The sequence below is a fragment of the Balaenoptera acutorostrata genome, chromosome 5, assembly GCF_949987535.1.
Source record: "Balaenoptera acutorostrata chromosome 5, mBalAcu1.1, whole genome shotgun sequence".
Classification (NCBI taxonomy): Eukaryota; Metazoa; Chordata; class Mammalia; order Artiodactyla; family Balaenopteridae; genus Balaenoptera; species Balaenoptera acutorostrata.
In genome coordinates, this window is record NC_080068.1 from 40,755,618 (window position 1) to 40,778,589 (window position 22,972).

The following is a 22,972-nucleotide window of genomic DNA, read 5'->3' on the forward strand; positions in this document are numbered from 1 at the left end:
AGAGGCTATGTGGCCTGTACAAGTCACACAGACAGGAAACAGGATAGCTATTTGAACAATAGATTTAAACAGAGTCTGTTGGTGAGTCCAATACTCTTTCCACTATCCAGTATTCCAAATAAGCTTTAAAAGTTTTTATACTTTGTTTTATAATTTTAAAAATTTCCTGTACATACACAAGACTTTCATTGACTTTAGACTATCATCATTGCTATATCTTTGTAAATTTAGATAATTTTCAAAATTGGATTCCTATTTCCCTGTCTCCCTCTTGAATATAACATTCTAATAAAGGTTAAATGGCATGGTTAGGATACACAGAATTTTTTGGTTAATAATTTGAAAGTCTAGCAGGCATAAGCTGTATATACAAGTTAATGCTGATGATTGTTTGGTTTAAAAATATAAGACCAAATATATCAAATCCTGTATTATATTAACTCTGATTACTGTTCTTTTGATTGTTAAGATACTATCACTATGCATTACTATTATGTAGCCTATTGTTCTATTGCACAGACCCAGAATTCACTAACTAATTTGGTGATTAAAAAAATCTTCTCACATCAGTGTTTAAAAATAGGCTGTCTAATATTAGGAAATTTCATTTAGTGGTGAAGAGGATCTATATCTATAAAAAGGATATTATTAACCTTTTATCTTAAATTTAGTTACAAAAATTTGGGCTTATATTTTGTCTCTTGGTCTGCCTCAGTGGCTGTTTACCTTCTGAGCGCTGTGGTGGCAAGTCAGTTAGTGGTGAGAACAGCCCTTTTAGAAATCCTGCCATGTACAACAACACGGATGGACCTTGAGGGCATTATGCTAAGTGAAGTAAGCCAGGCAGAGAAAGACAAATACTGCATGATATCACTTATATGTGGAGCCTGTTAAAAATTGAACTCATAGAAACAGTGTAGAAAAGTGGTTTCCAGGGGCTGGGGGGGGGGCGGTGGAGAAAATAGGGAGAGGTTGGTCAAAGGATACGTACTTTCAGTAATAAGATGAGTAAGTTCTGAGGCTCTAACATATAGCATGCTGACTGTAGTGTATAACACTGTATTGTATAGTTGAAATTTGCTGAGAGTAGATCTTAAATGTTCTCACTAAAAAAAAAAAAGTAAATATGGTATGTGAGCTGATGGATAGTTAATCCAATGGGGAGAATCCTTTCACAATGTGTGCATACGTCAAGTCATCACGTTGTACACCTTAAATATCTTATAATTTTATTTGTCAATTATACTTCAGTAAAGCTGAAAAAAAAGAATAGTCCTTTTAATGAAGATACGGATTGCTGCAGCATTGTAAGAAGTTGAATTTCTAGGCCAAATTCAAATATAATCTATGGTACCTCCATGCTTTCGTTCATGCTTCTGGGCACTGCAGCAAAGCCAAGGATAAGGAAAATTCAAATTGCTGCAGATGTACATGGATTGAAGTGTGGATAAACCTGAGGATGTATGGCAAGAATAACTGTTTCTTTATCTCACACACCAGCTTCTGCTGGGATATAAGAAAAGGCAATTTTCTATTAGCATGATTGTTCAAAAGACAAATACTCTAATTAGATTTTTTAAACTGTTGCTACCTGAGGAAGTTTAAGCTACTTTGATATTATTTTTAAATAGAATTTCCTCCCCCCGTAATTATTGTAAACTAAATCCAGACTTTCAAAAAAGTCTACCAGGCTACTGAAAAGCTTCTGTTTTCCAAGCAGCAGATATTCTGCATTTATAATCAAAGTATGTTTAACCAAAAAGGGACATAATTTAGCTAGTTACGGGTGTTGCCAGTGAAAAAAAATCAATGCTTTTATAAGCTTAATAAAAGTTGGTTCAAAATACATTTTCTGCCACTGAATTCTAACAATAGTGCTCTGTACACTAGCAAAAACTTTCAGCAGACCAATTTTATCTACTTTCTTTTGATGTGAACACAGTTGTTTCCCAAATGTAAAACTGACTCCTAAGCAAGAAGAAAATTATGAGTGCAACATGACATTATACATTTGTCAAAACCTGTAGAACTGTGCAAGACAGTGAACCCTAATATAAACTATGGGTTTTGTTAATGATAATGTATTAATATTGGTTCATCACTTGTAACAAATTTACCACACTGATGCAAGATGTTAATAATAGGGGAAACTGTGTGGGGAGGGAAGCAGGGTATATGGGAATTCTCTGTACTTTTCTGTTCAATCTTCTTGTACACCTAAAACTACTTTAAAAAAATAAAGTCTGTTAATTAAAAAGGAAAGGGAGTGCGGAAGTAGATTCCTTCTCTTTCTGTGACATTGAAAGGTCACAAAATTTACTCTTTTTAAAACCATTAGGTTTAATTTTATTTTATTTTTTATTGAGTATAATTTACTTACAACATTACATTAATTTCGGGTGTACAACAATGATTTGACACTTGAATATATTGTGAAATGATCACAATAAGTGCAGCAAGCATCTGTCACCATACATAGTTACAGAATTTTCTTTCTTGTGATGATCACTTTTAAGATCTACTCTCAGCAACTCTCAAATATGCAATATGGTATTATTAACTATAGTTTCTAGGCAGTATATTACATCCCCCATGACTTATTTATTTTATAACTAGACGCTTGTATGTTTTGATCTCCTTCACCCATTTCACCCATCCCCTCTGCCTTTGGCAACCACCAATCTAGTCTCTGTATCTATGAGCTTTTTTATTTGCTTGTTTTAGATTCCACATATAAGTGAGATCATATGTATTTTCTCTGTCTAACTCATTTCACTTAGCATAATGCCTTCAAGGTCCATCCATGTTGTCACAAATGGCAAGATTTCATTCTTTTTATGGCTGAATAATATTCCACTGTGTATGTATATACCATGTCTTCTTTATCCATTCACATATCAATGGACACTTAGGTTGCTTCCGTATCTCGGCTATCATAAATAATGCTGTAATGAACATGGGAATGCATATGTCTTTTCAAGTTAGTGTTTTTGTTTTCTGCAATTAAATACCCAGAAATGAAATCACATTATATGAGGAACCATTGATATTTTAAGTTCACTACATTGAAGATTATTATGACCATGGTAAACTGTTGGTCATGTGTTTCTTATCCAAGTAGAATGATACAAGATATTAATTAAAAATTGCATTGTGGAGGTTATTTTGAGATATAAATTTTGATTTAATTTTAAGAAATTTAAATAGGTTTTTTTAACCTCAAGGTTTCTCAGTGCTTTTAATTTAGTAATGTGCAATATGACTTTCCAAAAGGGAGATACTGTATGCAGCATTTCTGAAAGTTTTAAATTGTGGAATTGTTTTGCAAAGGACAAGTGTTCCCCAGGTGGAAACATCATGAAAGATACATGGCTGACTTTCTGAGAGAAAACATTATTATATATGTCGAAATGATAGTGAATCTGAGCCAACACTGACTCTCTGAATTCCCCTCATATTCATTCACTCCTCAGTTCATTTATAATTTTGCTTGTGTTTATCAAACCATTTGCATCCTCTTACCAGCATCCTAATTTATAACCTAAATATCTAATTGTTGAAAGTGTAGCTAGGTGACACTCCTCTTCAGCAACGTCACTGTTATAATGACCTCTTTGACTTCTTTTGTAAATTTCTTTGCAGCTGGGACCTTTAACTCTCATCTGAGGGTTCAAGTCCATTCTAGACTCTGGGATAGGGTGGTCAGCCTTCCTAGTTTGCCTGAGACTGAGGGGTTTCCTGGGATGTGGGACTTGCTAAAACCTGGGAAGTCCCTGGCAAATGAAGACTAGTTGGTCTCTCTACTCTGGGTCCGATTTTGATAAGAGACCTTAGTACGGTAGTTGGTTTTACTGCTAGCCCCCCATGAAAGAACTTGAGACTTTTAGATTCAGAAATAGAATTCTTACTTGGCAGTCCAATCTCACTGACTTGATTCTTTTATGCTCCCTTATCCCCGAGTCCTTTGCCATTTACTGTTTGTAAAGCCAGGTCTTCAGCACCTTCATTTCCTTCAGTCTTGAGTCCTGCCACTGAATTATAGTCCTTGCAGAGGAACCTGGGAATCTAGTTCTTGCCAGGCTTCTCTTAAAAAAAATCTCTTTTTTAATGTCTGAATTCTCATTTCTTGTTTGTTAGGTAAACCTCCATCAATTTTCTGCCTCACTTCAGCGGGGTTGCTGTATCTCTTAAGATCCTGGTGACTCTGAGTCTAGCCTTTCCTATTGCTGGGTCTGCTTAGGTTTGCAAAATCAAGACTCAAGGTATAGGACCAGATTTGCAAGTTTAGAAACTCTAACTTATTGTTCACTCAGCAATTTTCTTCTTGGGAACTGACTTAATTTTTTTTAAAACAGCTATTTAATTTATACAGAGTGAATGCACTGGTCTTAAGAGCTAGACTTTGAAGAGTTTTGACAAATGCTTACATTTATGTAATAACTCACACCTCTATCAAGATGTCAAACATTTTCATCACTATAGAAATTTCCCTCAACTGTGTGGCTCCCCCAGGCAATCATAGTTCTGATTTCTATCACCATAGAAGAGTTCTGTCTGTTCTAGAACTTTATATAGTAAATACTCTCTTTTGTCTCATTTTTTTCACATAGCATGTTTTTGAGATTCATGTATGTTGTTGCATATTTCCATAGTTCATTCTGAAAATGTAATATCTTCTCATTGAGGACTTTAAATGAAGAGTTTTGGTTTTATCCAGTAAGGAATAGGATCTATTTAGGTGTCAATTTTTTTAACTAACATATTAAATGATCTAATTTTAGGAAATTATTTTTTCTGTGGTATATAAAATAGATTTAAAAGAACATTTTAATCATCTAAATATTACTGAAATGAGTAGGCTGAGAATTAAAGCCCTAAATAGTAAAATACACCCCAGTACAATGTTGGCATCTATCACTCTGTAAGTTGTACCATCAAGAATTAACACCTAATAGAAGAAAAATAAATGGTTTTAGCCTATTCATAGTTGTCATTCTTTTTTCATTGCTGAATAGTATTCTATTATATGAAGATACCGTAATTTGCTTATCCATTATTGTGTTGCTATACTTTGAGTTGTTTCCAGTTTTTACCAATTATAAATAAAGCTGGCATAAACATTGATGTATAACTTTTTTTTGGTGGACATATGTTTCTATTCTCTTAGGTGACTATCTTGTTGTCATACTGTAGGTGTATGTTTACTATTAAAAACCACCAAACCATTTCCCAAAGTAGTTTTACCATTTTCTGCTCCCACTAGTAATGTAGGAGAGTTCTGGTTTCTCTGTATCCTACTCAATACTTAGTGTTGTTAGTCTTTCCAATTTTAGCCATTTTTTGTGGGTGTGAAATGGCATTTACTGCAGTTTTAATTTGCATTTCCCTGATGACCAATTCCGTTGAATACTTTTTAATGTACTTATTGACCATTTATATATCTTCCTTTGTCAAATCCTGCTCAGGACTTTTGCCCATTAAACAAAATTGCTTTTATCATTGAGTTATAGGATATTTTTATATAATCTAGAGTTTGTGAATATCAAGAATATTTTCAGATATGTTTATCAAGAGTATTTCCTTCTAGTTTGTGGCTGTCTATTCATTTTCTTAATGGTTACTTTAGAAGCTTTTAATCTTGATCAAGTCTATGTTTTTTTTCTATTATGATGAGTGCTTTCTGTGTCCTAAGAAATCTTTGCCTACTCCAAGAACAGAAGGCTATTTTTTCTTCTAAAAGATACATTTTATTCTAATAGCTTTATAGATTTTGGCTTTCATGTTTCAGTGAAAATTTATCTTGAATTAATTTTTGTGTTTGCAACGTGAGGAGTTGAAGTTCATTTTTTCCTCACTGATATTCAGTTATTGGGAATTGACTTCTGATATCAAAACTTAGAATAAAGTAAATTAAAAGCTTGAATGCCAATTACATTGTGCTATAAAGTTATTTGGCTAATCAATACATATTTTTGCTTGAGACATAGTTGTCTTGTAGGTAGGCCCATTGCCAAGACTAAAAGTTAATAATCAACTGCTTCTTGTTGAACTTGAAATTAGAACAAAGTAACCTCCAAAAACTTATCCACTGGATGAAAAAGAAAACTCACTCAAGACTTTTTTTCTAGATTCCCTCCTGAATGAAATTATGGCAGCAGCAACAACACAAAACCTGATGTGGTCCTGTATGGTTTTATGATGTGTTTCAGTGTCTACAATCACTGCTTGGTTTATATGTTTTGCATGTTGTATCCTTTCTGTTAACATGTGGTAGAAGCTCCTTATTCATGTAAGTATGCTAGTTCCAAAATACAGTGCAGAGTGGTATAAAACTCAGTCTTACTTGGTTGCAATAGACAGATAACCCACCTCAAAGTTGTTTAAGCAAAAAAGGAATTTAATTCAATTATGTAACTTGAGAAGCCCAAAGGTTGAGGCTGGTTAGACCATATATGTATTGAAAATTTCCCTTAAGTAAAAAAATATTTTTAAACAGTTAAAAAAATTTTGGTCATTAAAAAAAAATAGTGGAAGTAGTCCACTGTTCTGAGCTCTCATTCTAGAAAACTAATATTTATAGATTAACGTTCTATATTTAAGAACCTATGACATCTATATTTAAACATCTATATTTAACATTAAGCAAACTATATGTAGACTTAAAAATATAGTCTAACAGTCAAAGACAGGACAGATTACTTAAATAAAATTGAGATATCTGCCCCAAATAGTACTATAGCAATTTGCATCCGTTTTCTAAAGAATTATCCCAATTAAAAAAAAAAAAAGAACCCTGATTTGTTAACTCAAATTATCGGTATTTTCTTTCCACATTCAAATTACAATCTAAGAATCAGTTTGCTGAGTTCGGTTTAGTGGGTTTTATTTAGGATTTTTATAAAAGATAAGGAAACAGAGAAGAGGAATTGTGCCGTTCAAATGACCTCTGCAGTCCAGGTGGGACCCAAATGCTCACTTCGCCTCTGAGGTTATTACATTCTTGTTTGCTTTGACATTTAGAGATACTCCATATCTCTTTTTGTGTTGTTTGCAAAAAGCTGAGCTAGTTGAAAAGCATAGATTGACTATATTTCCAATGGTGTTTTAGTCTGCAAGCATTTGTGTCTCAGCCCTGCTGTGTGCTGGGCCAGGGCTGCATGGAGTGGGTTGTTTCTCCCGGTTGTGCAGACTGGCTGCCTGATGTCGTAGCTGCTGATAATAGCTGTCAACGAACCCTGTCCCTTTCCATTTCACCTGGTCCTTTTTTCATTGGAAAACACAGTAGCTGTAGCCGCACATAGACTTTTTCCTCTTTTCCTTTCTCCCTCTTACCCCTCCCTAGACCTCTCTGGGCTTTGACGTCACGTGTGCTCCTTTTGGTTGCCATAGCAACCCCATTCCCCAAGCCCTCTGTCTGTCTCCTCTGGTAGGTTCCACAATGGTACAGGCAGCATCACGCTGCACAATGGTTTCCAGGCAGTGAAAGAGGGTGATTCAGCAAGCCACTCTTCTTCTTCTTCTTCTTTTTTTTGAAACCTCCCCTTATCTTTTTATTTTTATGGGGGTGGTCGGTGCTTGTTATATGCTTACCTTTTTCCTTTCCTTTTTCATTTTTACAATATTCCTTTTTTCTCCTCACCCCTCAATTCCTAGGGGCTTGAGTGACTTTAAGATTGGCTTTTCTTGGAAATCACCTGTCCATCATTAATTTTAAACAATTTCCCCACCTGCAAAGAATCTATTCCTTATTACAGTTTGGAATGTGGTTAATGAAAAACAAGTAGGGAGGATTTCTGGGGCAAACACTGCTGGATCAGGATCGTAGTTCTCAAGCACGGAATGGTAGGTGGCTCTTTGCTCATTCTGGGTTCTAACCTGTTTTTTTTGGAGGATGGGGGTGATGTCTATTGATTGTTTCTGGTGGGGCGGGAGAGTGAGCATGGAAGAGGGGGGCAGAAATGGGGTGGATAGGAGGTTAACGAAGTGAACTACCTCTGAGGCAAGAAGCCACCAGCCTTTCCTTCTGTGCGGAGCATCTCTCCCCAGACTTGGGCATGTTGAAACCTTTCTGTTTGGAGTGAGGTTTGGCAGAGGGTGGGAAGGAACATTTTTATTGTGGCCAGGGATTTTTAGACCAATGCAGAGCTACAGAAGGGAAGAGAAAACCAGAGAGAGAGAGAGAATGAGAATCAGCTGTACTTGTTAGAAGTGCTGACCTCAGTCCCAGATCTAAGAAATGCCATGGGTTCCATAAAACATTAAAAAAATCACATCTTTAAGTTATGCGGAGTTTAAGTTATTCAAGTTTACTTCCTGAGAGATGTAGCTTAAATAAGTATTTTGGGGCATATTTACATATTTTAGTTCGGGAATGGTATTTTTAGTTGCAAATCTAATGGCATTACTCTTGCAGAGACATTCTAGGCTAAATTTGGGCTGGGAAGAGGAGCACAGAACGGGGGTCAGGTTAGAGATAAAACATTGGCACTGCAGTTGCATAGGTAAGGGGTCCCTTTAAGAAAGTGATCTAGTCACAGCAGGCAGCATTTTTTTTTTTTTTTTTTCTTCTTCGTGGCATGGTTCCCAGGTACTCTGTACTGGGATACTGTGTCCCCTAGAAATGTCAGAGCTCATTTGGGAGAAAAAGATATATCATCAGAAATGAGCATGGCAATGTATTTAGCAGAATTTATGTATTTGTGCCTGCAGCAAAATAAATGTGATTTACTGGAAAATCTTCAAGTAAATCAAGACTAGAGCTATTTAAAGAAAATTACATGTATATATTTCTTTTTTCCCTCTCCCTTTAAGTCTAGAGACTGAGTCTCTGTTTTTACCCCCTTAAAGACATAATTTCCTAGGGTACTGCAATTTAACCACAGAAAAAGAATGGCTTATCCCATGGCAGTTGGCTCTGAAGCAATCACAAGGTTGTTTACATGGGCTGTCTTTGCTGCAGAGCCTGACAGTGTGTTTACAGGAGCCCTGCCTGCTTTGGTGTGTTGACAATAACTTTTATGAACAAACTGGATAGAGTCAGGCTAAGTCCTATGGGACAGGCCACAGTTCAGACTGAAGGAAATTGGGTCTAAGTGCACCAGGCATTGCCAGCCCAATATCCAATTTCTCCCTCTGTCCCTAGTCTGCTAGTTGTCAGACCCTGAAAGACCTCACAGAATGCTGATCCATGTATTAAAATGGTTGCAGGAAAGGCCATTTCTCTCAGACAGGCTTCTGTAAATTTTCTACCTTAGGTGAATTTTTGTGTTATAAATATAGACAGTGATGCTAATGTCCATGAATGAGCTCGCCAGCTCCCGACTCCACTTGGGAGCCATGGGATTATAGGGGCCGGACAGTTTGGATGTAGCAGTTTTGTTGTCTCTGGTATGTATTCCCTCTACCTTGATCTCACTCTTAAAATTGACATAAAGTCCTAGATCAGCTTATTTTATCACATAAAGCAAACTGGATTTTCTCTCCCTCACAACAGCACTGGAAAATCCAATGACAAAGGTGGTATGACCTTAGGTATTAAAGAGTCTTCATGCTTCCTCATTTGTACATCACTCCCTCTCGTTGTTGCAAGGAATCTTTAATTTGACGATCTCCTGGTGTTATAAAATCTTCACAGTTTTGGTAAAAAGATTCTTGATGATGGGCAGTAAGAAATGATATGCAGAGTGGGAAAAATCAGCTGCTTCCAGCTTCCTGCTTGCCTGCCCCAGAGCAGCAGCTGCTGTGGGGCGGAGTGTGATTGCCATGCTGGAAGCGGGGGCTCATGAGCAGATCCCAGAGGGACCAAGTGTGTTTTTGCTCTCATTGTCTGGTACATCCGCAGCTATTAGTATTTAATGGTTTCAGAGTACACGGTCAATATTTGTCAAGGTTAAAATGAACTGAGAATTGATGGTGGATGCCATAAAATATATGTAGATTTTAAAATTACAGGAAAATTCATAGGATTTCCCTTGTTAGTGTATCCTATAGGAATATCATGAGCAAAAGGAATCTACCTAATTTAAGTAATGTGAAAAAGCCTCCCATATTTAAAGGTAAAGCCTCCCATATTTAAAGGTGTTTTTGTGCATGTGTGTATGACTTTATGTAAATGAATCTTAGTGGAAAAGTCTTTTAATACTGATGATGGATAAAGATGAATTGGGTTTTTCTTGTTAAACATGAGGGCAGATGCCCTCCCTTCCTGCTCTACTTCTGGCTGCAGGTCACATTTGTAGCTATAAGACTTTACATGGAATTGGTGTGTTCAAATCGAATGATTGCCTAGGTGCTAATGAGAATAATGGACTCAAAGCAAGGGGGACTTCCTTCAATTAGAATAAGAAGTAACATATTGACATTTTAAATTCTTTCTCTGTTGCCCCTACTATTTCCTCTTGCAGTCTCTTTTAAGCTTTTGGTTGGACACTGCAACACTTATGCAAAAAAGAGGCACAAAGTGTCCAGGAATGACAAGAAAGGAGTACAATGCTGCATTTGCTGTAGGCTGAGTGCTTCCTTCCTACCACACTTGTATCTCTTACACCTTCTTCTGAGGACCAAGGATTCATGGAGAAAGTTGGGCCTATAGACTACTGGGGGAGATGCTTATTGATAAAGAACAAAATCCATTTGTTTTTTAAGCATATTAGAGATATTTGTTGCATTACATAAGTCTGAGATGAGCCACTGCTGCTGAATCAGATAAAAGATCTTGCTGCATATTGACTGAAAGAGAAATTGTAATTTAGAATTGGAGCTTGGATTTTCAGAAATTTACCTATCTGTACATATTCTCATAACCAAGTTATAAGATTTTGACTAAAGATATTTTTGTTTGAGTACATTTTATCCTTATAAAAAAATCAAGGCCAAGAGGGGAAAGTGGAAAATCTCTATGTTTCAAATTCTGTTTCTTCCCCCTCTATTTAATGGAAGAGAACTCCATTTCTAATTGTGAATCTTAGTAGAAACTCTAAATGGAGACTTCAGGTGATATTGAAAATCCTTAAATCGAAAGAAACATTTTTAGTTTGAAAAGTGGACTGCAAGTTTATGATTATTTTTGATAAAGGATTTTCTAGTTGAACTGACATTTTAGAGTCATAACAAGCCACTACGGCCTTTCTCACTGATCTTATCCCTGGTGACTATGAGATGTAAAACCCATAGGCTTATAGAACTAATGCTCCTAGGAATGGAAATTAAAGTTTTGAATGGAAAAAGAAAGGACTGAAGTTTCCTTAGAAACGTTTCTAACCCATAGTTGCTCCAAAACCCCACATACACCAGAATAAACAGGATTTTTTCTACATTGTATGTGTGTGTGTGTGTAATCGCTTATTCCTGAGCTTCCTGTATTCACTACTAAATTATAATCTCAGGGACTGACTGTGTCTGCCTGGTGCATAGTAGGGGCACAATCAATATTCCTTGAATGAATGTCTCCCATGCACATAGTTGTCTAAATACTATGGGTGAAAGAGTTTGGGAAACTGTAACACAGTTTCTGCCATTTGGGAGCTTATAGTCATTTAAGGAGATGAGGTTAAATAACAAAGATGGTATATGATCAAGTGTCCATAATCAATACATATAATAGGAATTCAGAGGAGAAAGACATTTACCTCCTCTGAAATGGTGGTAGGCCACACTGGGATTGTTGGGGGGAGGGCAGGAAAATGTGGTGTGGGAGGAATTCCAGCAGCAGCAATTGTAAGCACTTGGCCTGGAAAGGGACTCTTATTTGGGGCAGAGAGGACATTTATTTGGGGCATGGTGACCATAATTTTCCTAACTAGAAATCAAAAGCTGTGGGTTGATAATGGGTAGAACATTGGAAACTGGCACAGTCACAGTCTTGGAGAATCGGTCTGGTATAATGTCAAAAAGTAACAGTAACAGACTGAAGTTACAAACTACTTTTGTAACTAGATCAGATTATGGAAAAACATACATACAGGTCTCTTTCTAGCTTCAGACCAACTTCAGTGTAGTTTTATTTTACTTCACATACTTTAGAGATTTCCGAACTTCTCCTCCTCCTTTAGCCATAACTCTGTAACCCATTGTTCCGTATGAACCCATTGTTTTTAAATGAGAAGCAGACTGTGCAAACATGTAACCGGGAGCTGTTGCAGTTGAAGCTGAATAGGGTGCCTCCTATCACAAAACCAATCCATATCAACCAAGGTAACAATTACTAATTGGGCTTATGTTCAGACTGTAAAATTCCAACTATTCTGGTGTTGGTAACAACCAAGTTTTTGTGTTTGTGATAAATTTGAACAGAGTGAACTACCTTGAGATGTTTTATTCCCTCCCCCTGTGTCCCATCACCCATCACCCATTGTCTTTGGCAGTCTTTTGATTTCTAAATGCAGGTGAAATTCTTATTGAAATGTTAAAATCAAACTTGGCTGTGTTTTTGCTTTGATTTTAGGCTAGCTTGAGACACACCAACAGCAGGACCATCTCAGATCTTTGTTATGGCAACTCAGGCAAGAAGCTGTTGAATTAGACCCATTTCCTGTAGATGAGAAACCATACAAGCAGTGGTGAGTTGTAAATTTAAAAAAGTTCCTTAGCAGGAGACATGTGATCTATATAACCAATTTAAATATTGCATATGATTTAGTGTATAGATTGGAAGAAATACTGCTCCAAATAATGTCAACTAAAGAAGTGAAAATCAACAGAACAGAAAGTTTAACTGATGGTGTGGTGCTATTAATACCACATGTAGGAGCTACAGGTCTTTAGGTGCATAAGTGCACCGTATAACACCATGATGCTACCACCCTGGATGATACCAGCCTAAGTAAGATGACTGCAATGAATAATTTCATGTGGCTGCATAGCAGTTGGGTAACAGTATTTTTCAGTAGCTTTAATTATTTGCAGCATAATTCTATATTTTACTGATTCATCCTCTCTCGTAGAAGAATTGGTTCTGAGCTAAATTATAATGCTTAATTCCTTTTAGGAATATATACATGTATATATAGGGTATATGTAATATATATTAACATAACATTTAGATCTTTAGACGTAAGGGAAGAGAAATCAACATCACAGTTTTATAAAGCTCAATTTGTGGACATTTTAGCCTACAAATTCTTTGCTTAATAAAAACAGTATTAAAAATGGATCCAGTTGCTTTGCTAGTTGGAATAATTTTAAAATCTTCTTCTTATTTTATAAAAATATCAGCACACACAGGCACAATATATTTTTTAATCAAACACTTGATGCTTCATAGTCACCAATGTCAATAATCAATAGATTCCAGCAGAGATGAACTAATTATAATCTGTAAAACAACATCTTTGAGAAATAAGAGTATGACAGTGGTGCTTGTAAGACTCCAAAAGAAGCTGTTTTGAACTAGTGATCAATATCTCTCTTTCGTTTGTTTAGTGGCTTATATAACTCTGAGTATGCAGGCTGCCCTATGAATCAATGCATAGTCCATAACTGCAGAGGACTGATGAAATTAACCGTATACTTTTTTCACATCATGATTCTCATTACAGTCTGCTTATAATTATATTGAGAAAGCAGATATAATAGTCATCACTATGCTGTATGTAATCAATATGTATTAAATGTGTTTGTTATGACTGAGAATCATATGTAATTGCCAGTAATCAACAATTTCAATTTAAAATAAGGGTGATTTTTTATGGCTGAACTTAATATTTTGAGTTATGTGTGCCTCCCAGTGATGTAGAAAACATATATTGCCCCATCTTAAACATATATTCATTAAGCAAACATTTATTGAGAATCTGTGGTGTAAATATCATCCTTAGCTCTTGGGACAGCTGAAAAATACAGTACCTGCCTTAAAGGAGCTATGTTTAAAGAATGTGGCACTTATGATAAAGTATGCCATTAAAAAAGGGAGTTATTTCTAAAGAGTGTGGTACTTATCTGCTGCTATTAAATGGGTAGACATTGGGTGATAAAGGAAGTGCAGCAAAGGAGAGTCTAAGACAGATCGGATGGGGATTTGTTAAGGAAGGCTTCCCAGGGGGAGTGATATTTTAGCTGAAAGTTAAGGGCAATAAGAGGTTAGCTAGAAGAAGGGGAGCAGTGAGAACATTTTTCAAGGGCCCAGAGACTTGAGAGAGCCTGTGTGTTTGGGGGCACTAGATGATATTTACTATGCTGGGGCATAAATGGGGGTGGTAGAGATAAAGCTGAAGAGAGGTACAGGAGATATATCATGAAGGATCTTTTAAACAGAGCTAAGGAATTTGTATTTTATTCCAAAATGAAGAAGCTTTGAAAGATTTTAAGTAGAATGACATGATGAAATTTATTTTTTAGTAAATATCATGTACCTAGAAGAGTATATAAAACAAATACAGTTTAAGGAATAATTATAAAGCAAACCTCACATAACCACCATTCATATTAAGGAGCAGACTCCCAGAAAGCCCTTTGTGCTCCCTTAAGATCACATGCTTTTCCTTTCCCGTTAGAGGTAACCATTACCCTGCCTTTTGTCATGCTTATTCTCTTGCTTTTCTTTGTAGGTTTTCAATCTTGTAATCATAGTAGTATATATTGATAAATTCTAAATCACCTGATTTTGTGAAACACTGTAAGATTCTTCCATGTTGATGTATGTAGTTTATTCATGTAACTTATGTAGTATTTTACTCTATGAATATACCCAAATTTACTTATCCATTATTATGGTAGACATTTGGATTGTTTCTATATTACTTAGGTGTGTGTGTGTCTGTGTATATATATATATATATATAAAATAACCTGAGTTATTTATATATAAATGTACTAAGTAAATGTTAAATAAATACATTTACATATAATAATATTAAGTATACATATGATACTTTTTATGCACATATATTATTGCTCGTAGATTCTAGTATACATGTATAAGAGCTTCTCTAGCATACACATCAAGGAAAGGAACTCCTGAGTGTTAGGGTATGTGCACATTCAGTTTTTCTAAATAATGCCAAATGTTTTCCTCAGTTGGTTGCCTCAAGTTATATTTCCATCAGCAATATATAAGAAGCTCTATATCCTCACCAATACTTGGTTTTTAAGTTCTTAAAATTTGCTGATCAGGTGGGTACCTAGCTGTACTCATGGAAGTATTAATTTGCATTGTGCTGACTACTAATAAAAAGAACATCTTTTCATTTTTTATTGGTCATTTGATCTTCCTCTTTTGTGAAGTGACTGCTCAAGTCTTTATGAGACTTGTCTTTCAAAATAATAACTAGCATTTATTGAGTTCTTACTGTGTATTAAGCACTGTGCTAAGCACTTTACAAACGTTTAATCTTCATATCACCCCTATGATTCATAGATAAGGAAACTCGGGTTTAGAGAGGTTAAATAGCTTGCTAACAATCACACAACTATGAAACAGTGGATTTAGCATTTAAGCCCAGGTCTTTCTGACTCCAGAGTTCTTCAATTTCTTGGATAGTGTCTGGAAAAGGGTTAGATTAGAGCCAGAGAGAACTTGTAAGGTGCTATTGCAGAAATTCAGCTAAAAGATAATAAGGGCATAAACCAAAGAATCATCAGTAGGGCATAAGTACAAAGCAGCTAGACTCAGTAGTGAATGTCATGGGTGAAGAAGAAGGAGGGTTTTAGAAGTCTCAAGTTTTAAGACCTGTTGGCTAGGTAGATTCAATATTAGTCATACAGTGTATATTTATATCCCAGGTGTTGTGGTAGGTTTTAAGAATATATTTTATGATTCCATGATTCAATGAGAGATAAATTTAATTCACAGGATTATAAACTTTAGGGTTTAAAGAGACCACAGTGTTTATTTGGGTCAACTCTTTACTGTTTTAAAATGTGGAACTTGGTGTGAAAAGAGGTTAAGTGTCTTGTTCAAGATCATATGTTACTGTCAGGTTAAGAATAGACACCAAGCTGGCAACGAATGCAAAGAAATAGCAACTTGCTTGATTTTTTACATTAATAAGTTAAAATAAAATCAACCTCCCTTATCTCTTAAACATTTCTCATATCAGTTTCCTTTGAAATAAATCTATTGCTACAGCCAAAATTAGGCCTCATTATCATTGTTAGCAGGTTTACTTAAAGTAGTTTAGCATATTATCTTCTTGCTCATGATTCTACCAGCTCTTATTTGCAGTTGTTACCATGTGACTGCCCTGCTTACTTTGATATGCTCCACGGCCTATGTAATAAATTCCCTTCTACTTAAAATATACCATACTCCCATCCACCTCCAGTTTAGGAATTGATGATCTCTCGAATTGCCTGGGGGCACCAGTGTGCTTCAGTCTTATCATGCACTCAAGTGTTTCTTACCTCTGTGATTTACTTCATACTGTCTATTCCGCCTGTACTCACCCCACCCCTCCTTTACTTAGTCATTCATCATTTAAGACCTTTGCGATTCAAAGAGTGATCTGGGGACCAGCAGCACGGACATTATCTGGGAACTTGATTAGAATTGCAGCATCTCAAGTCCCACCTACATCTACTGACTCAGAATCTTTCAAACAAGATTCTCAAGTGATTTAGTCTTTGGAGGTGCTGCTTAGACTCACTTTAGACTTCATCAGATGTTATCTCCTTCCAGAAACCTTTGCTGACTCCTTCCATTGGGCATTCCTTCCTGGTGTTCTCACCGTAGCCTATGCATGTCTATCTCACTGCATTACCAGTGTGTTTTATTAACTGTTTATGTGTCTGTCTCTTCACCTTAGCCTGTGAGTAATTTGAGCCAAATCTATTATCTTTGACTTTTCCATGCCTAGCACAGTGCCTGATACTTGGTAGTGCTGCATGAATATGTGTTGAATGGTTGAAAAAAGAAAGAAGAAAGAGCAAGATATAGCTATCTATATAGATAGATAGATAGACAGACAGATAGATAGATAGAAACAGAGGCAGGAAAAAGAAAATTACAAGGAGAAAAAACATAACCAAAGGGACTTTGTAGAGAAATAACTAGACTACAAAATAATGCACCAAATATTGTACCTCTGGATATAATCTGGAAAGCAGCCTGACAGCCTGACGGAGAGTCTACAATTTTATTTAGGTAGATCGGGTGATAAATGTGAATATTGTTACCAAATCCCTCAGAAGCAAGGATTACCTTAATTTCTTAATTTTACCAAAATTTCTTAATTTTGTTATTGTTGTTGAGTAAATTTTGCCAAAATTTGTTTTACTTTTCTAAACAAAATGTCTTACTGTCCTTTTAACTAGTCAGAGACTGTTCGGAATATTTTGTGAAAGAAGATAGAGGATGCAGGTTTATTTTGAAGTTGTACTGGAGACAGAAGTTACAGACCTGTGAGTGGAGAGTAGGCATTTTATATAAAGGAACTTTCTGATTATTAGGATTGTTTGTCAGTCTGTGCTTTTTGAAAAGTAGCAAACTTTCCAGCACTGCAAGTATTTAACTGTCTTCACAGTTAACCAAATATACTACTTTATGTGGGAGATTGAACTAAGTGACCTCTAGGGTTTAAGGTCCTTATGAATTATGTGTCTATATATGTTCAGAGATGTGTGGGAAGAATGAGAGTTATAATAAAGATTATAATAGTGGATAACATTTATTGAGTGATTATTTTGTGCCACACACTGTTCAAGGCACTTTCCATGCACTGATTTGTTTAATCTTCATAGAAATCCCACTGAGAATTTCTATTTTAAAAATCATGAAACTGAAACATAGGAGGCTTAGTAACTTGCCCTAGGTCATGCAGCTAGTGGTGGTAGACCCAGGGAATCCAACTCTGGAGCACTTCCTTTTTTATTACTATGTCGTATCCTTTTCAGAATTAAAGGTAAAAGTTGGACCTAAATGGAGCCTTAAACATTGATATGGTTTCCAGGTAAGGGTAAGAACAGGGATTCCAAGAAATGATAGCAGCATAATCAAAGTAAAAAGTGTTAGAAGTGAGCATAACAGGTTTGTGGAACCAAATATCTTATACATGGGACGAATAAGAGAATATTCAGAAATATGTCATTATAGTGCTGCTCTGTCTTGCTTCTTCATGGCTGCAAGTTACCAAGGTGCGAAATTAAATCCTTAGGGCTATTTAACCTTAGTAAGACCAACATAAGTAGACCTTTTAAAGGCTTTTCACTGATTGGTGGTACCTCAAGCTATACCTCTTAGGAAGATAGATTTGAGAGGTCCCAAGTAATTTGATGTCAGGTCAGGAAAATCATACTGTTTTCCTGGAACTTATCTGAAGAATGAGTCAGCATAAATTTTAGGATATTTCAGATTCTTCATAAAGAATTCTCCATATTCTGATAAATAGTATCAGAGGAACTACTATTAAAATAAAAGTGTGAGATATTAATGAAGATGTGATTAACATAAGAAACCTTCTCAGATTAGGGCTTATTGGAAAATTTAGTCTACAGTTTAACAGCATTCATTACATGTGGTAATGTATTATTTGTAGTGTAGATGCCAGAATTTATATATACGAGATATTTCAAAGTTTTCTTTCTAGTTGTACTTTTGGAAGTTCTAGTTGGTTTTTTGGTGCTTTAAATCCTTGAGGCCCACTTTCAAATGCCTTTAAACTTGAGAATGGATAACCTTGACAGTATTGTTTTTAGAAAGTCATTTATAAATCTTAAGAATCCACATAATTCTGCTTTGGAATTTAGTTTATTAAGATTTAAAGATATTACACTCCCCCTCTTCCCCTCCGCACGAGAAAAAGATTGAATAAATTGTATTAGGCAAAAACTATGTGAAATAGTGGGTAGAAAACAATTAATTTAACCTGTTTTTCATTTTTTATGCGTTTCAGCCAAATATATCATGTCATGTGTCTGTTGACTATGCTCTTGCCCATCAGGGTTCAGGTCAGCAATGTGGAACATCATGGGCAATCAAATCTCATATGCTGACCTTCTTTTCTAGTCTTGGTCCTAGGTATAGATATCTGACCCTGTGTCATGATCTAAGGAGACAAAATGTTCTCTGTTCTCAACTCTCTCTGTTTCTGAACCTGATATAATGTGTGAAATTTCCACTTACTCCTTTGGTTGAAGACTGTTCCTATTAAAATGGAAATGTTATGGGAATTCCCTAGTGGTCCAGTGGTTAGGACTTGGCGCTTTCACTGCTGGGGCCAAGGGTTCAATCCCTGGTCAGGGAACTAAGATTCTGAAAGCCATGCAATGGCCAAAAAAAAAAAAAAAAAAAAAAAAAAGAAATGTTATGAGGTAAAGTGGTTGGCTAGCTAACCTGATAAACTAACTTGAGTTAAGGTGTGAATTGGTGTTGATGGATTTTGAATCTAGATAACATCCACACTTGGATAAATGTCTTAATGCATTAACATAGGAGACTAAGGAAATGGAATATACAGGAAAGGTTTTTACATGGAGAAAGAATCAAGAGTGGTCTGAAAGAGATTGCTTTGTTAGGGGTTTAGCAGATTATTTTAAAATTTTCATTATATTGTTTCTGGAAAAGGAAGAGACCTTGATATTAGAGTCTCATTGCAGCTTTGTCATGAATTAATATTCCTTTGGGCAAGTCTTAACCTAGCTGAGTTTCAACTGTGTATGAGGGAGTTGTGATAGATGATGTTTAAATTTCTTTTTAACTGTACAAATTATATGGATTAAATTGTATAGATTGAATTAAAGCATGGAATAATACCCAAAAAGCCAGGCCAAGTGGAGTACCTTGATGAGGGGAACCTTGGCCAGTGAAGGAACTTCATAGGGATGAAAAGCTGCTTCATGGACAGCTGAAAGGAAAGAATAGGCCAGATGGAGGCTTAGAAGGATCTTGAACACAGGCTTGCCTATGCCCAATTTTTGCTTTGACCCTCCCCCTTTTATTATCTTTGCCTTAATTCTACCTATTCTCACTCTAAATCTAGAGATAATATATTTTAGTTATAGGAAGTTACTTCTAATTATTGAGACTTTATTATCCATAAGGAAGACAATTTATGCATAGGCAGCCAAATTGACTGCATCTGTTTCCCTAATTTGTATTTTTCTTTATCCTAAAATTATCCTCTGATAGTGAAGGACTAGTGTGCATAAAGGTTTGTTTATTGATTTATTTATTTTTTTAAAAAAATTTATTTATTTTATTTTTGGCTCCATTGGGTCTTCGGTGCTGCGCACGGGCTTTCTCCAGTTGCAGCAAGCAGGGGCCACTCTTCGTTGTGGTGCGCGGGCTTCTCATTGCAGTGGCTTCTCTTGTTGCAGAGCACGGGCTCTAGGTGTGTGGCTTCAGTAATTGTGGCTCACGGGCTCAGTAGTTGTGGCTCGCGGGCTCTAGAGCACAGGCTCAGTAGTTGTGGTACGCGGGCTCAGTTGCTCCGCAGCATGTGGGATCTTCCGGGACCAGGGCTTGAACCTGTGTCCCCTGCATTGACAGGCAGATTCTTAACCATTGCGCCACCAGGGAAGCCCTATTGATTTATTTATGAGAGGATTCTTTAAAAATTTGTCTTTAAAATCATGGTTTCTAAGCTGTATTGTAATTTACCAACATATCAGATGAAACTATTGGTGTCTTAATCACCTTAGATATTATATCAATACAACACATTTACATGAAGGTTAATAGATATTTTCAGTGGGCAGATTACTGTGGTAGAATCTTTGAAGAATGAAAAAGACACAATTCTTCCCTTTTTCCTTCCCTCCCTCCCTCCCTCCTTTTTTCCTTCCTTTTTCCCTTCCTCTCTCCCTGCCATGCTCTCTCCTTCCTCTCCCTCCTTCCTTCTTTCCTTTCTCCCTCAGGTATTTACTGGCTTCCTCCTCTGTGCTAGGTGCTGCAGCATCAGAGATAAATTCATCTCACACATAGGATAGATAGTTGCTTTAACAGAGGTGAGTTCAGGGAACAGTGCAATTACAAACGATTCACCTATTGCCCAGACATTCTCAACTGGGGTTCCACAGAAAGTCATGTGTCCCAGTGCTCTAAGGCAGCAATTCTCAGACTCTGTGGTCTCATGATTCCTTTACACACTTGAAAATTATTATATCCATTGGTATTTACCATGTCAGAAATTAAGATATCAATGTGAAATATTTAGGTAATTAAGAATTAACAACAGTAAACTGTTACATATGTTAAATAAAATATCTAGAATGTATCTTTTAATGAAAACTGCTTTTTACTAACCAAAAATAATTTAGTGACAAGCATGGTATTACATTTTTGCAAATCTGTTTAATGACTGGTTTAATAGAAGACAGCTGAATTCTCTTAGCTACTTATGCCTTCAATCTGTTGTTATATCACACATCACGCAGCCTCTGGAGGACTCTACTGTACATATGAGAGAAAATGAGAGTGAAAATGGCAAACTGTGTCGTAATATTATTTGGAGTTAGTTTTGACCTCAGGGGCCCCTCTGAAAAAGTCTTGGGGACCTTCAGGGTATCTGTGTACTATGCTTGGAGAACCACTTCTAAAAAGCATCTACTCTATGTAATGAATTAACATCTCTTTATGATCTAGAATGGTAACAATCCTGGAAAAACAGAGAAACAGTGTGTTTGGTCATTCAGAGGAGGAACTCTAGATGAGAAAGTCTGTAAGATTATAACCTCTGTGTAGGCAGAGATCTGTTTCTCTTTTTTACCTACTAGCTGTCACAGGGCCTGACACATTGTTGACTCTCTGTGAATGTCAGGGATAGAACATTCTAATAAGACAGATGTTCTTTCATAAGTCACAATAGCCCTAGGTAGAATGTGGGGAGTGCAACAGATAAAGGTTAAATGGGTATTGTGGACTTTGAGGGAGCAGCCGTTTTCAACTGAGGTATTAGAAGGGATTCATGGAGGAGATAGCATCAGAGTAGAATTGTGAAGATAATTTTAGTAGTCAGTGCTGGAGTTGGAAATGTTACTTCTAGAAGAGGGAACAGAGTGAGAAAAGAGAAGAGTGAGCTTTGGGGTTCAGAAAGTTAGGCTTGTGTGACCTAGGCACAGAGGAGATGGCATTCTGGGAAATGGCTGGGACAAAGATTGGGGCCTGATTAAGGGAGGCTGTGAAATTCCTTCTATGAAGGCATCTGGGTCTGTTTCCATAGACAATGAAGAAGAGCTACTGCTGCTTTCTGAGCAGGCTGAAGAAAATGAATCTGGGAGCAATATTGAGACTGGTTTAGGGAGGAGAGAGGATGGATGCAGGCAGATCTTTTAGAGGGAGGGAGGCAATGAGAATCCAGCTTGAAGAAGAGGTAGTAAGAATCGGTGAGGAAGGCTCCAGTAGATAGAGAAGGCCCCCACGTTCAGGTAATTCGGAGTAAGAAGTTGTAAAAGAGATAGCGCTTCAGTCACTAAGGAAGGGGAATGCTAGGTTCCTTATGATTTCATTGTAGACCCAGCCACAGTATTACTAAGCAATTATACAAAGGTCCTTGGACTTTGGTTTCTCCATATGTAAAATGTAGAAATGGATTGCTTGCCTATTTGTGTCACAAGAGTCCATGTAAGGATTAATGAGCTTTTTGACAGAAAGGCGCTCTATTAATCTAAGCCATCAATAATAAAAATGAGAATGTTTGCCGGGTGCTTTTGCTCCTATGTGGAAGGCTGCTATGCAAATATGAACTACTGCCTGGAACTATTGTCATTGTTAATAATAGTAAAGTCATTACCATGAAATGCCTACACAGCAAACTTATTCTCTGTCAATTCCAAAACGAGACGATGAAGCCAGGCATGGAAGTCCATTCTATTTTGTTCATTATGAATCTTGCTCACTGTAAACTATTTTAAGAGTATTTGTATTTTAAGAGTATTTGTATTTCATTGTATCTCATTATTTCCACCACTCTATTCTGGTCAGGTTTCTCATCATTATCAGAGGCCTCCTTATCCTGACTTTTCTCTATGCAGCTAGAGGTGGTACAACATTTGATGTGTCTGGTACTTGCATCTGTGTTCTTGTTAATTGTGGCTACTTCCA

General features: G+C 36.4%; 1 protein-coding gene across 1 annotated transcript in view; it reads left to right on the top strand.

The window, feature by feature from the left end:
• Nucleotides 1-7,448: 7,448 nt before the first annotated feature.
• MAPK10 (mitogen-activated protein kinase 10) overlaps nt 7,449-22,972 on the top strand; it is a 289,939-nt gene continuing 274,415 nt past the window's right edge. The window contains exons 1-2 of the mRNA XM_057546301.1: nt 7,449-7,842; nt 12,443-12,557. The gene's annotated coding sequence lies outside the window, so the exon portion shown is untranslated. The remainder of the gene's footprint in view (nt 7,843-12,442; nt 12,558-22,972) is intronic.